Source organism: Sphaeramia orbicularis, chromosome 8 (genome assembly GCF_902148855.1).
Source record: "Sphaeramia orbicularis chromosome 8, fSphaOr1.1, whole genome shotgun sequence".
Lineage (NCBI taxonomy): Eukaryota > Metazoa > Chordata > Actinopteri > Kurtiformes > Apogonidae > Sphaeramia > Sphaeramia orbicularis.
Window position 1 is genome coordinate 54874775 of NC_043964.1, and position 14980 is coordinate 54889754.

A 14980-nucleotide genomic window follows, 5' to 3' on the forward strand; every position below is an offset into this window, starting at 1 on the left:
CAAACTAAAAACCTGATGTAGAAACAGAGGTTCAAGATTCTAGTACTTATCAGATGAAGCCTCTTCTCAAGATCACAGAAACAATGCACTGACAAGAGGACAAAGGGAAGCAGGGAGAATATGTAATGGACAGCAGGGATCAAAAGCAGGTGTGGACAATCACGAGGGGAACACCAGGTGCAGACAATGAAGGGAAAGGGAAGACAGAGACAAGACTGACCGCGTGCAGACAAAAACAGGAAAGCAACCACCATCACCAAAATAAAACAGGAAGAGACCAAAACCCCTAAAAAAATCAACATAACCGTTGACAACATGACACTGATTGGCGTAGTTATATTTGATGCATGCAGATGTGTTGAAATCCCACATGCGATAAGTGTGTTGTGTGTGTTGTTGGGATTATGGACACATGCTATTGTGCATCCATGTATTTCTAACGTCAATCAGTGGTGATTTCTGTCAGACTGCAGTGGAAGCCCAGCTTCCACTAAAATAACGAAAATTAAATGGTTAAATCTGTTCGGTTGTGTTGACATTTCATTGACTCCAAATGTGTTAGAACACGTTCATCTCACAGACGAGTTCGTTCAGAATCAGCTTTATCCCAGATCAGTGGACTGGCTGTTGTTCACTTCTCCTCCATTCCCGTGTCTGTGTTTCCTCCTCCATCTCTGCTCAGTGCATTTGTCCGTAGACTGTGTCCGTCTCTGGGCTTCAATGGGACTGAGTGGAACTGTGTTTTTCATTGTCTCAAAACTGGACGGTAATTGGATAAATGCCACGATGTTGTCCCGCCCCCGGACGCCGGGCGGTCTCTGGGGGGTGAACGGAGCTGTGGCGGAGCTCGGCCGTGGCCGGACGTCAGAAATCCCACGAGCTGATTGGAGGCTGCGGTCGAAAGGCTGAATCCCGTTTGATTGACAGCTGTTTTCAATCTGCTCCTTCACTGACACAGTTCAGTTTTAATACCGTCACAACATTCGCGGCTGTGAAATCACAGAAACCACTCAAAATACTGTTCATTTCTTGCACTGTAAATAAAACACACTCATTGTACTTCCTTGTTTCAATTTAACATAATTTCAGCGTTTTCTTGTTTCAGTTTCATAATTTAATCTTTCTTGGTCAGTGTAATATTGTTTGTAGATAGTTAAATCAATCAGACCGTTGGCTAGGTCGCAGTGAAAGGAGCACTCGTAGTTTAAAAAGGCTGAAGTCTGACACCCACAATGCACTGGGCCAAGGCCGACTGAGCAGACCAGCTCTGCTGGACATTCAGAGGACACGGTCCAGTCCTGGAAAAGACGCCTACTGGTACGATAAAGGTCACTGAGCATTTTCTTGAAAAAGGAACGGAGGGCCGAATGTGTGTTTAAATAACTTGAATAATTTTTTTGATGAAGCCGACAATGAGCTTCCCCTGTCTGAAAGACGAAGCAGGCCGCCACTGACGTCAGTCTACCTCTTGTTTCTGGTTAATACATGCATATAACGTGAGGGTTGTCCTTATGCAGGAAAATGTGAGGGAAAGGAAAAGTGAGAAGAAAGGGGAGTGAGAGAGGAGAGAGACATATGATAAAAAGAGAAAAAACTCACACTGGTTGTGTGACGTGGAGACGGGCAGCGCATTAGTGACATGACATTGATTTACATTAGCATCAATGTTGGTTCAGTACTTTATTGTCTTTGTAGTTTGTGTGTTTGTGTGAGTAAACTTGTACTTCACCTTATTAGCAGAGCCAAGGAGTGGTGTTCTGGTCCTGGTATAACTGACTGTTGACAAATAATTTATCCACAGAGATGACCGCCCTGCAGCCTTCCGTCATGAATATTTCATGTTTGACTCATGTTTCACTCGTATTTGACTGCATTTCTTTACAGACCAGTTTTTCAAGTTTCATCTGTTTGTCTGCTCATCCTATGATCATGAGGCCATAAACTGTTACTCTCAGACCGGAGCCTGAAAAGGTAAGAGCCTCTTACTAAGCCGAACCACATCTTTTATTCATTTATTTTTTCGTAGAAAAAATCTGTAGAAATGATCTGTTCTCATTTTTCAACCCAGCAAACAATTATAGTAATTTCTGTTTTATTACGGTGCTGTTTTAATGTCAGAAATATGTCTGCTTTGTCAATAGTAGGACAGAAAGTACCCAATTATGATAAAGTATCTCTCAATTCTTCTTCTTATATTACATTTTTAAAAATTATTATTTATTTATTTATTAAACCTACTGTGTATCTTCTTAAACCATGGTTTTCGGATCATATTACTGTAATACTTTTTGAAAATGTTTAACATTTATTTATGACCCATTTTATTTTTCACTTTTATATCCTGTACAAACCTCTTTTACACAGTTTCTTTCTTTAGACCAGCTTTGCCATCATTTTATAAATAAAAACTCTTTCCTCGGTACATAGATCAGCTTTTGGTTCATGCTGTAACATGAACCCTTACAGACCCAAACGTCCTCCTTTAACGAAACCATCTACTGATCTAAACTGTTTAATTCCTGTTGATCCACTAATCCTATCAAGACATGTCAATAATGGTGTCAAATACAGTGTCTCATCTTTTCATGGTCACAGATTGACCATATTTGGAGTTCAGAGGCCTCTGTAGTTATCGTCGGAAACACCATCATCTTCTCCAACATTGATTACCCAAGTCAAAACCCATGTAGTTGGATCAGTGCAGTGAATGGACACACTGGTTTGTGTTCAGTTCGGACAGACTGGACTGAAAAAGACACTGTTTATTCAGTTTGATCTGTTTCTGATAGAAGAACCATCAACTTTAATGAAATCACATGATCAGTGAATTAAATATGGGAAAATACATGATTTTACATGGAAAAAAGGGGCAATAATAATATAATACAATAAATGGTGATAAATCACTTAAGAAAGTTTAATAGAGAAAAATTCATTTTGGAACTTATACTAACTAGTATCACTGGGTCTTTATGGGTTAAACTGTTGATAATGTTTTTCAGAATGCCACACATTAATCCCATACTGTGTTATTAAGATTGCATGAATTATGAGAACCTTAGTCACGCTTTTTTTCGTGAGTGTTTTTATTTCTCTTTAGGCATGAAAAAAACAATGTGATTGAAGTTTTTTTTAATGAAACCTATTTTTATGGCGAGTTACAAAAATGTCCACTCAGCTGGACACTGTGTGTTTAAAATTTTTGAGCAAAAGGAACATTATTTATGATATATTGTGTAACAACTGGGAAAATAAAAACATTTTAATGCTGCTAATCTGATGTTTTCTCACACTTGAATGTACTCTAATACTAGTTATTTACTCACTTCATGGAGATAATATGCAAAAACAAAACCTTTTTGTTTAAAAAAAAACAACAAAACTATTAATTATATCTAATCACAATAATAAGCAGTAGATTAACACTCAAACATGTAACTGCAGGTCAGGTTTACCAAGAACAGCACAGTTACAGTAATGGTATGAATGTCAGTGTATTATGGGAATGGTGCATAAGCGTCCCACTGTGTTGGCTGGTACGGAACTAAAACCACAAAACCCATGAATAAACAAGAGAACAGCTGGAGAAGAACTGTCCACTGAATGACCAGTATGTATGAAAGGGTTAATGAACATCTACATGATCAGTGAATTAAATACAGGAAAATACATGATTTACACGAAAAAATGCAACAATAATTAAAACCACTAGTGGTGTTAAGGCCCTCGCCCTCCTGTGCGGTCGCCTCCCCACGCAACTGCCGAGGCCACCGACAGTGAGAGGACAGCGTATCGTGGACTTGATCCGACATTCTGCGAGATACACACAGTTTTATGCCTCTGAAAACAACCACTTCATCACAGGCTCATCAGCCTTACCCAACATTTGATCAAAAATGTAGGTGATCACTTTTGATCACACACGTGTGTAGGTGATTTTCACCCAGTTTGGTCCAAATTGGATGTAAACCCTCGGAGGAGATGATGAAAGGATGAGGGGTGGGATTTTACAGGTCCACACTTTCATCCAATATGGCCAACTTCCTGTTGGGTTTAGGGCGGGGCCATAATGTAATTATTTACTTGTCCTACCGTGGGCTATGTCTGGACCAAGTTTCATGTTTGTATGATGAAAAAAATTTGGGAAGGGCTCCCATCTGCGTAATGTATTTTGATTTTTGAGGGGGTGCTACTGAGTTATTTTGTGATATTTTTTCTTGGCAACAGCAAATAAAATTTTTTTTTTCCAAGCTTGAATTTTTAGTTAAGTAAAATTGACTTTTGTTACCGTTCAGGGGGTCAAATTTGTGTTCAAAGTGGCAAAAGAAAAACAATTTTTTAAAAATTAATAAATAACGGAACCAAGCAATTTTAATAGGCCCTCACTGACGTCTGGGTTCGGGGCTAATAATATTATATAATAAATGGTGACAAATCACTTAAGAAAGTTTAAATAGAGAAAAATTCATTTGGGAACTGATCCTAAAGCAGTGGTTCTTAACCTTGTTGGAGGTACTGAACCCCACCAGTTTCATATGCGCATTCACCGAACCCTTCTTTATTAAAAAATATAATATGATTTTTTTTCAAATTCAAGACACAGGCATATGTTTTACTGGTGCACAAATGAACCGTGCATTAACATCACTATGTTCAAAGAACAAAACCAATACAGTGCATGAACTCACAACAAATTCCATACCTTTTCACAAAGACATGACCTTTTTTAATACTAACCACACTGAAATGGTTTTAACTTTTAACCTTATATCTCCCAATAATGAACTTATTGTATTTATGCTATTTATCATTTTTAACATTTTAACACACACCCATCACCTAATTTCCATCAGGCTACAATCATAATGAATATTTACTGTAAATCAGTGTGACTTCTGCTGTTGTGCATATGTATGTGTAGGCTGTCAGGTCAACCCGGTTTCGTTTCATCTCACTCCGAACTTTCCGAACTACGCAATTTTGACATAAAAAAAAGATAATTACATGTAATGTATTAAAAAAAAAAGTTCTCGTTATACTCCTTCAGTATTTTTGTGATCGTTGTTTTATTACAGCACTAGCTCGGCTTTAGCGTAATACGATTTCTCCATCCGCGATGGTGCGTCGGTTGTCACATGATTGTAACTGACCAATGCGGTGACCGAAAAATGTAAACAAACGCTACACATGGCTGCCTCCGTGGTTAACAGGAAGTAGCAAAAGTCATAACAACGATGTGGAAAATACCCAAATAATTCATCGTCAGACGAGTGGAAGAGATTATAAACACTTCCGGATGTGCTGTAGTGCTGTAAGCAACAACAATACACCGCGTATACTGGATGTCAATCAGAGAAAGAGTCTCCGAAGCCGTTTGTTTACATACGTGGACCTAGCCCGACACACACACCCGACTAATGAGTCGAGTGTGTGTCTTGACCTCCGCCGAACCCCTGAGACTGACTCACCGAACCCCTAGGGTTCGATCGAACCCAGGTTAAGAACCACTGTCCTAAAGTATCACTGGGTCTTTATGGGTTCAACTGTTGATAATGTTTTCATAATGCCACACATTAAAGCTCTACCTACTGATGTGACATTTCTCACAGCACTTAGTAAAAGTTTGAACATGAACAACCCTCCTCCCTCCAAAGCCCCGCCCCCTTCCCTCTGCCTGAGCACTGAGGCTCCTCCTCCTCTCTCCTCCTCTCTCCTGATGCGCGATGGAAACGGAGGAGGAAGCAGAGGTGGAGGTCCCTCCCTCAGTAATCAGATACATCATCCACCTGCCGTGGGCCCGCGGCTCCTGTTCCATCAGTAGACCTGGTCTGTGCAGTACTGGGTCAGGGTCTTCACTGCAGTGCCCAGGGGATGGGTGCACGCACTGTGAACACGTGGCCTCCGCGAATTTTCCGTGGACATTTGAAGTTTCATAGTCCATACAATTGTCATCCTACATCATCTTACATGTGTGACACCAGGTACATGTACCTGTATGAGTCCCACCGTCAGAAAAGCTGAGCTTTATGCAGACCTGTTCAGTCCAGTACAGCTGACTTCTGGACTTTTATCTCCATCCTTCATTCATCAGACTCCTGTTTGTTCCCCTCAGTTGTCGTTTCTGTTCATAAATCCGTTTTTTCTCTTCCACATGTGCATGTCAGTTCTATCCAAACACATCCTAGACAGTAGACTGTGGTCAGTGACAGGAGAAGCAGCGCCAGTGAAGCGTCAGATTCAGAGGGACACATATCAGATGTGAGGCAGCGATAATGGATCGGATGCTGGACGGCCGTAATGGATGATTGACAGGACGCTCAGTCAGGTTCGGCCAATTATTTTATTCGGACCGACTAAAATGATTGGTCAGACTTTTATTAGAAATATATGAGAATTAAACATTTTTGAGTTTCAACACCTGGCGGATTTCTTTTACATTTTAGTTTGACACACACTTATTAGGAGCATTTGAAGATGACAAAAGAAAAGTGTAAAAATGCCACATCATACGGTAGAGCTTTAATCCTGTACTGTTTTTAAAATGCCTATAAGGAGTTGTTCCACTTCAGCGTAGTTTAACAATGGTCTGCACGACTCATCATCACAATGTTCATTATTTAGTTTTGTTATGAGATTCAGATACAGAAACCTTTACTTACCATCTTTGTGCGATTCATTTGATGTACAGTATCAGGTATCAAAACAATTTCCTGTAAAACAGGTCGTGCAGTCTGCAGGTGGTTTATCACATCAAATCAAATCAAATCATAACAAAAGTTAACTCATGACACTGTACGTATGGAACTGGTCCAAACCAGACCCTGAATTCCACAGAAACCAACAGAACCCACCAGAAGGAAACAATAGTGGGTGGAGACAAAAGAAGGAAAAACTACCTTTAACAGAAAGAAACCTGGAACTGAGCCAGACTGAGGAGGACGGACGAGTGACAGGAGGAGAGAGAGAGAGAGAGAGAGAGAGAACAGTGGATATGCTACTACTACAAATACTAGTATTTTTAAGGCTGTGGATTAATAAGAGAGAGGACCAAAAGTAAGTGTCTTGTTCCAGTCATTGCTCATTTAATATTTAATAAACTGCATAAAACTCTGTTACATCTCAGTCATGTCAGCTATCTGAAAGCTTTTTGCTTTAAAGTTCATTTACACAAAACTATACGACAAACAAAATCAATATAAAAATCTAAAATGACAATAAACCACATCAAACCTAAAGTAAATTCAGTGCACATGAACTCAAAATAATTTAAATTATATTCCACATAAATAAGAATTGACTCAATTATAATATGAAACTGTACAGAAATAAGACATTTACTGAACTCAATACCTACATTCACTCAGACTTCTACATACAATACAATAACACTCATACTACACAGATGGTTACTGTAATGTTCTGTGTATTAATAAATAAACCCGTCTTCTGAGAGTTCCATATGCGTTTTATTGCCACTTGTACATTCGCTCACCAGCGTACATTTTCTCCGACTGCATATCCCATAATGCCTCATTCCTACTGCCTCTACCTTAAGTACAGATGGACAAAACAAAAACAGCAACAATATGACATCTTCCTTTTTTTTCCTTTTTTTTTTTGGAATGCAACCAAAAACAGTGTAAAGTCTCAACATTAATACTGAATGATACAGTTCACCAGTAAATTATCCCTTTCATGCAGGAATTAGGAGAACCTTAGTCAAGATATTTTTCCTGAGTGTTTTTATTCCTCTTTAAGCATAAAAAAAACAATGTGATTGGCTCATTTCTTTTTTTTAAAGGAGTTCCAAAAATGCCCACTCAGCTGGATATCATGCATTTCATTTTTGAAGCAAAGAAACATGTTTTTCAAAACCTAATATCAGAAATTGATATGGAAAACTATACAATAAAAACATTTTTAATGCTGCTAATGTCCAAATATGTTCACTTAACTCGTGTCCTTCCTACAGTTTTCCAGAACTTTTTTTTTTATGTTGTCTTCTGTTATTCACAATTATCCTCCACAACACTCAAGCAAATGTTGTCTTCCGTACTGTCGGACTTCTGTCAGTCAGTATCATCTAAAACATCGTGGACCATATTTTTGGAATAATCTACGACCTGAACTTCAATCAAAATCTTCTTTATCATTATTGAAAAAAGCATCTGAAAGGGACTCTAATTTACAAAAAAATGCAAGGCTGTATATCATTTGATTTGTATTTCTACCATAACTATTTAAGTTATATAGTATTTTTATTTATTTATTTTTTTCTGTGTATTGTTTATTTCAGGGGAGGTATTTACATGAGCCTTTTTGGGCTTCTATCCTCTCCTGCACAGTGGTGTTACTAGCATGAAAATTGTTTTTTAAATTCTTCTCTTGCTGTTCATGATGTGCAAATAAAATAAATAATTAAAATTGGATGTTTTCTCACATTTTAACATACTCTAATACTAGTTATTATTCACTTCATGGAGGTAATATGCAGAAAAGAAAAAAAAAAGAAAAAACAATTTTTTGTTAAAGAAAAAGAGTTAATTACTGTCTAATAACCGATTAGCAGTTGATTTACACTCAAACATGTCACTGCTGTCAGGTTTATCCAGAACAGCACAGTTACAGTAATAATATGAATGTCAGTGTATGAGATGGTGCATAAGTGTCCACTGTGTTGGCTGATATGGAACTAAAACCACAAAACCCATGAATATACAAAAGAACAGCTGGAGAAGAACTGTCCACTGGAGTGACCTCTGTGCATGAAAGGGTTAAATGAAACAGGAACAGTGGTATTAGTCATTCGGCAGGTCACTTCATTACAGAGCTTAGTAACATTTAGCTTCAGAAGAAGAAAAAAATAATATATAGACCTGTAGTGTACACTTGAAACAAAACAAGAGCAAACACCCAAATACCAGAACAACAATATAGTGACTAGGTCACAGACGGCAGCAATCTACACATCACAGGTCAAGAATATTTCTAGGCTGGATAGCATGACCTGATCTAGTAGTCGGTAAAGTGTCATTATTAGTGTGTAGCGTGCTCGTGCCCTTAAAAGTCCCATCCGGTTGAGGCTGCTGTGGAACTGTGGGGCAGTCGCACACAGGTTTCAGTGGTTGTTGGTGGGCCTGGCAATTTATCAGATGCTGTCGGTTCCGATGTAGTGGTCTGTCCTTCTCCAGTGCGAATGATGTATGAGCGTTCCGTGTCAGCAGGTTGAAGAATGGCAGCAGGTTTCCAGAGCCCAGGATCTGGTTGGTAACGCATGTTGTCTCCTTGTTGTAGAGCGGATAGTGGTTTGGCACTGCGGTCGAGGTAGAGTTTTTGTGTAGTTTGTTTCTTTTCCCGAGCTGCTTTTACTGCACCCCAGCCTGTAACACAGGGTTTTAAGTGTTGGCTTGTTGGGGGAAGTACAGAGCGTAGGCGTCGACTCATGAGAAAGTTGTGCAGGTGATTAAAGCCGTCGACAGGTGTGTTCTGGTGCTCTAGAATAGACAAGTATGGGTCAGTTTTCTTTTTCCAGTATGGATTTGGCCGTTCTGACAGTTCTTTCTGCAAGTCTGTTGCTCTGCGAATAATATGGTCTTGACGTGACATGTTCAATGTCCCATGAAGCTGTGAAAGCTTTAAAGTCCTGTGAGCTATACTGTGGGCCATTGTCAGAGATTAGCTTTTCAGGAACACCGTGTCTCGCAAACACAGCTTTCAGCTTTTTGATGACTGAGCCAGAAGTGGTGGTTATAAAGGTCTCTCTAGCTCAAAATGGCAAGCTGTAATAGTCAACAATGACTACATATTCTCCTCCTTTCCATGTGAAGAGGTCAGAAACTTGCCAGGGTCTTTCTGGAATCTGGTGAGATATGAGAGGTTCTTTTGTGTTTGATGAACACCTTTCCTGGCGTATGGGACAGTTCTCAACAATGGCAGTGATGTCAGAAGAGGGCGTCCCTGGCTCTCTGTTTGCTCCTCTCGGTTCCCATATGTCCAGTGTGGAGCGTGTTCTGTCTCAAGGTTGATGGCACAATGATTTTGTCACTTTTCAACAGAATACCGTCGTAGCAGGAAATCTCATCTCTGTAGTTCCAGAAATCTGCAAGCTGGTCTGGACATTTGTGTCGGCCTTCAGGCCGTCCTGACTGTACAGTCTGTTTCAGCAGTATGAGCCGGGGGTCATTTTCCGTGCTGCTCCGTATATTCTTTAAAGTTTGTTTGTCCACTGACTGACAAACTTTCATTACGGAGTGAACCTGATCCATGCTCTTGCTGAGCTGGGCGCATAGTCCTTTAGTGGCTTATGTGACAGTGTGTCAGCCACGGTATGTCTTTCCCCTGGCGATGTGGATTTCAGTGTCGTTTGTTGTAGTTGTGGGAGCATACGTTGAATGTGAGCAGGGGTGCACATGAGATAAGTTTCTTAGAGTAGATTCCAAAGGTTTTTGGTCAGGACTCCACAACAACTTTTCTGCCAGACATGTAGGTGTGGAATCACTTCCACCCAAACTGCACTGGCATAAAGCTCTTTCTGGGCATAACTGATCTCTGTCGGGGTGAGTGACTTGGAGGCATAAGCTGTGGGTCTGTCTTCCTGCATTAGTACAGCTCCAAGCCATGTTTGATGCATCCACCTGCAGGCGGCACTTCCTCTGTGTTGCCAATAATAAGCTCAGTATTGGGCCCAGGTTCTCATGTGACGAGATCTTTCATCTGCTGAAATGCTCTCTGGTGATTTTGGTCCAATATGAAACTCAACTTCCTGTTTTAAGCAGTTGGCGCAGTGGAGCATTGACTTCCAACAAACCTGAGTAACTATCTGGACAAGTATTTTCCCATCCTAGGACAGTTCAAGTTTGTTTTTGTTTTCTGGGGGTGGCGTGTCTTTTATGGCCTGCCCCACTTTCTTTGGAATCAGGCCGGATGCCCTCAGTGTCAGCGTGTGGTGGCTTAACTTCTGTTGGCCACAGATTGACGCTCTCTCTGGGTTCAAACGCACTCCTTTTTTCTCTTGTTCGAGCTCCTGGGCATGGCTCGGAGGTTGGCATCATGTTGTTCTTTGGTCCTGCTGAACACCAGTAGGCCATCCACAATAGCTACAACACCCTGAAGTCCACAATAAGTTTCATCTGTTTCCTCTGGAAAATGTCCTGTGCGGATATGATTCCAAACGGGAAAACAAGAAAGCGGTATCTGCCGAAAATGGTGTTGAATGTAGTAAGTTAGTGATGACTCACCGTGTTCTACTTGATGTTCCAGTGACCAGAGCGTGCGTCCATCACACTGAAGTATGGTGCTCCAGTCAGCTTTGGAGTGATGTCGGTCCGAGTGGGGAGAGGATGGTGTGGCCTTTTGTTGTTTTATTTAGGTCACGAGGGTCAAGGCAAACCCTGAGCTTCCCTGTGTGTTGTTTTTCTGCAACTACAAGTCCTTGACAAATTCTGTGGGCTCCTTCACCTTTGGTGATGATTCCATCTCTTTCCATGTCGCCAGCTCCTGCTTTAGATGAAACTCGTAGCATGAATGGTATCCTCCCTGGGGGGGTAACGACAGGTTCGGCAGGATGGGTCTACATGGAGACTGCATTCCCCTGGAAACATTCCATGCCTTTGAACACATCTGCGTGTTCATCCATGACCCTAAACCAAACCCTAACCCATGTGTGTGAGCCCAACTGACATAACAAGCTGGACTAGATTAGGTCGAGGCACGCTCTTAGGCCCGAAAATTGAGGGTGCCGCTGTCTTTACAACGTCAAATATGAATGTCTGGCGATTAGCTTTATGTTTGCATTTACGCTTACACATGCCTTTAATGTCTAGCTTGTCTCCTCCATAGCCTGACAACAGTCGTGTGGCTGAAGTCAATGTGACATTTCTGAAAAGTCTGATGAAAATCCTGAATGGAATAACATTATGCAGATGCCCCCCGTGTCGTTTGAATCTCATACTGTGTGACTGTGATCCCACCTTAGGCATCTGCATAGGCCTGCTCATTTTCCTTCCCCTTCATTAGTTTTTGGAAATAGAGTCTATAAACAGCTCGTCAGTCCCACTGGAATTCCCACAGGGTTTGATTTTTGTATGGTTTGATCTGCAAACCTCAGCAGAATGTTCATTTCAGGTGCTTTTTTACCGTGACGTCCTTTGGCAGGGCAGACGGTCTTTCTCACATGTTGCAGTGCACACTCACCCACATGCTTTCGTCTGACTTTGGCTGTTGGTACCTGCTTTCACATTTCTCTGCTGTGTGTCTTCGTTTTGAGAAATGGCGTGTGCCGCCATTGGAGTTTGGGAAACTTGGACGTGGGGTAACCATAGTCTTAACTGGTCTTTTGCTATTCATATGAGCGTTCAATGTCAATGTTTTTTTCTATGTAAGCTCTGAGCCTTGGCTTAACAGTTTCTCTCTCACTTGGGGCGAGTTTGTTGCAAAAATGATCCTGTCCTGCACCATTTCGTCGCTATTAGCATAGCCGCACTGTTTTACCAGGAGTTTCACGTCAGTAATGAAATGTTCAAAAGGCTCTCTTCACCGTGCCGTCTTTCATTAACTTACAGCGTGCAAAGATAGTGTTGGTTTTGGGCATGAGATATTGTTGGAATCTATCAAAGTATGTCTTCAACTTTTTTAGCTTCGTCAGCTGTCAACGTCCAAGTATTAAAAATATCTCCGCCTCTTTCTCCTACCACAAAAGAAGATAGCTGCACTGGATTGTCTCCTCCTTCCCTTTAGGCGGTCCGGGAAAACATTAGCTGCACATGCCGAACAATCTCCGCCATGTGTCACGAAGGTTCGCAGAGTCCCAGTCTATCTGCGGTGTAGGTTCTCCAGACGGATCCATCTTTAGCTCTTTTAGAAACGTTACGGATCGTAGAAACTCTGGAACCATGTAATGTTCTGTGCATTAATAAATAACCCGTCTTCTGAGAGTTCCATGGGCGTTTTACTGCCACTCGTACATTCGCATCACCAGCATACATGTTCTCCGACTGCATATCCCATAATGCCTCACTCTAACTGCCTCTACGGTAAGTACAGATGGACAAAACAGCAACAACATGACAGTACAAAACCTTTCTGCCAACATTTACACAACACTGGTCTTAAACTTACACTTAACTGTCTGACAAAATGGCCGACAACGACCAGTTAACGACTGACTGAAAGTGAAACTAACTTACATGTGGTGAGTCATTTACTCACAGCCAACTGGCTTTACTCATAAACAGTGTTTACGAAACGTTTTCTTATGTTACCCTTAAGGTTATAATGTCCTATAACTTACACTTACACAAACACTGTGGAGAACAGAAACTCACAGAGGTAACTGGACAAGATGGAGGTGGCGGCCAGGACATAGACTGACAAAATAATGTGTCTGTGCTCGAAATACACCTCCAAAACCTTATTAAAACTCTACCGAACATGGTCTAAAGCGCTAACATTAGATATTCACGAAGCTGACCATGGAAAAACCAGTTTGAACATACCTGTGGGTTAATAAGAGAGAGGACCCAAAGTTAGTGTCTGGTTCCAGGCGTTGCTCATTTAATATGGAACTGCGCTGTCGTGTCGACGTTTATGTTGATTTAGTTTGGTGTTTTTGTCTCTTCCTGTTTTTTTTGGTGATAGTGGTCTCTTTCCTGTTTTGTCTGCACTCTGTCAGTCTTGTCTCTGTCTTCCCTATCCCATCATTGCCTGCACCTGGTGTTCCCTCGTAATTGTCCACACCTGTTTTGATCCCTACCTTCCTTATATATTCTCACTCGCTCCCTTTGTCTCTGTCAGTGCGTCGTATCTGTGATCTTGTGAAGACCATCTAGTGGTTAAGTATCGTGAATCTGTACCTCGTGTATCTTGTCAGGCTTTTAGTTCTTATAGAGTACGTTGTACTTCTCTTTTAGTTCATTAGGGTTTTTAGGTTTTGTAGAGCACATTGTGCTTCCTCTTTTGTTATCCTTTTTGTGCTTTTGATTTTTGTAAAATAAATCTTTTTGACCACTGATCCTTGAGTCTCGCTGCATTTGGGTCCACACCAAGTGTCGCGTTCTAACATGCGCATGAGTGGAACACCATGTCTGAAGTCTCCTTGTGAATCCCACAGTAACATTACAGCGCCATCTATTGACATATTATAGTATTGACCTGATGTCAAAACTGTAACTGAGTTTGATTAGTTTAAATATTTAACCAAAAAAAATTAGGGGGGGCGTCTGTTTCAATAAAAAATCTTACATGTAGCATTTTCAACCTACTACACCTTACACTACTGAGGTTACAGCAAAAGTAATCTTTTACTGCAATGCCACAGATGTTAGGCTGTCCAGCTCCGAGCCACAACCGAGCCCACCTTCCTCACCAGTAGGGATGGGAATTGATAAGAATTAATGATTCTGATTCCATTATCAATTTTGCTTATCAATCCGATTCCTCATCGATTCTCATTGGGTGAACGAATAAAAGAGTACAAACAGGTGTGTTTGCATTAACTGTCTTTATATTTCCATCTCTATACAGAAAATATAACATGTACAGTGTTTGATGAATAATAACAGATGATGCTTGCGGCGGGGGGGGGGGGTGGCAGTGAAAAGGTGAAACTAAAGGACATCCTTACTAAATTCCTCTATTGCTGCATTTTCTAGCTATGTGGAAAACCGGGTTCGACTTGCTCATCTCCTGTTGTTGCTGCACCTCATTTCCTTTGCTCCTACCTTTGGAAAACTTGTATTTGAGGGGGTACCATGTTTTGCCTGGGCACCAGAACCGGAACTGGGGGCCCAGATGAGCGGCCTGGGTGTTCACCGTCTGCTGGCTAGATTCACAAGTGTCGGCTAATTAAGGTCTAATCAAAATATGTGAGCATTCCTGTAAATGAATCGCATGCAGTGGACAATATGTTTGAACATAATGGTGAGGAGGGATTCATACCCTTCTGAAGGAAAATGGGAAAGCTTGACCAGTGTTGCAGAGTGGA

At 41.0% G+C, this 14980-nt stretch overlaps 1 pseudogene; it reads left to right on the forward strand.

Annotated features, from left to right (window-relative positions):
• The window catches only part of LOC115424897 (beta-1,4 N-acetylgalactosaminyltransferase 1-like), a 58228-nt pseudogene that overhangs the window by 9518 nt on the left and 33730 nt on the right, over positions 1-14980 (forward strand).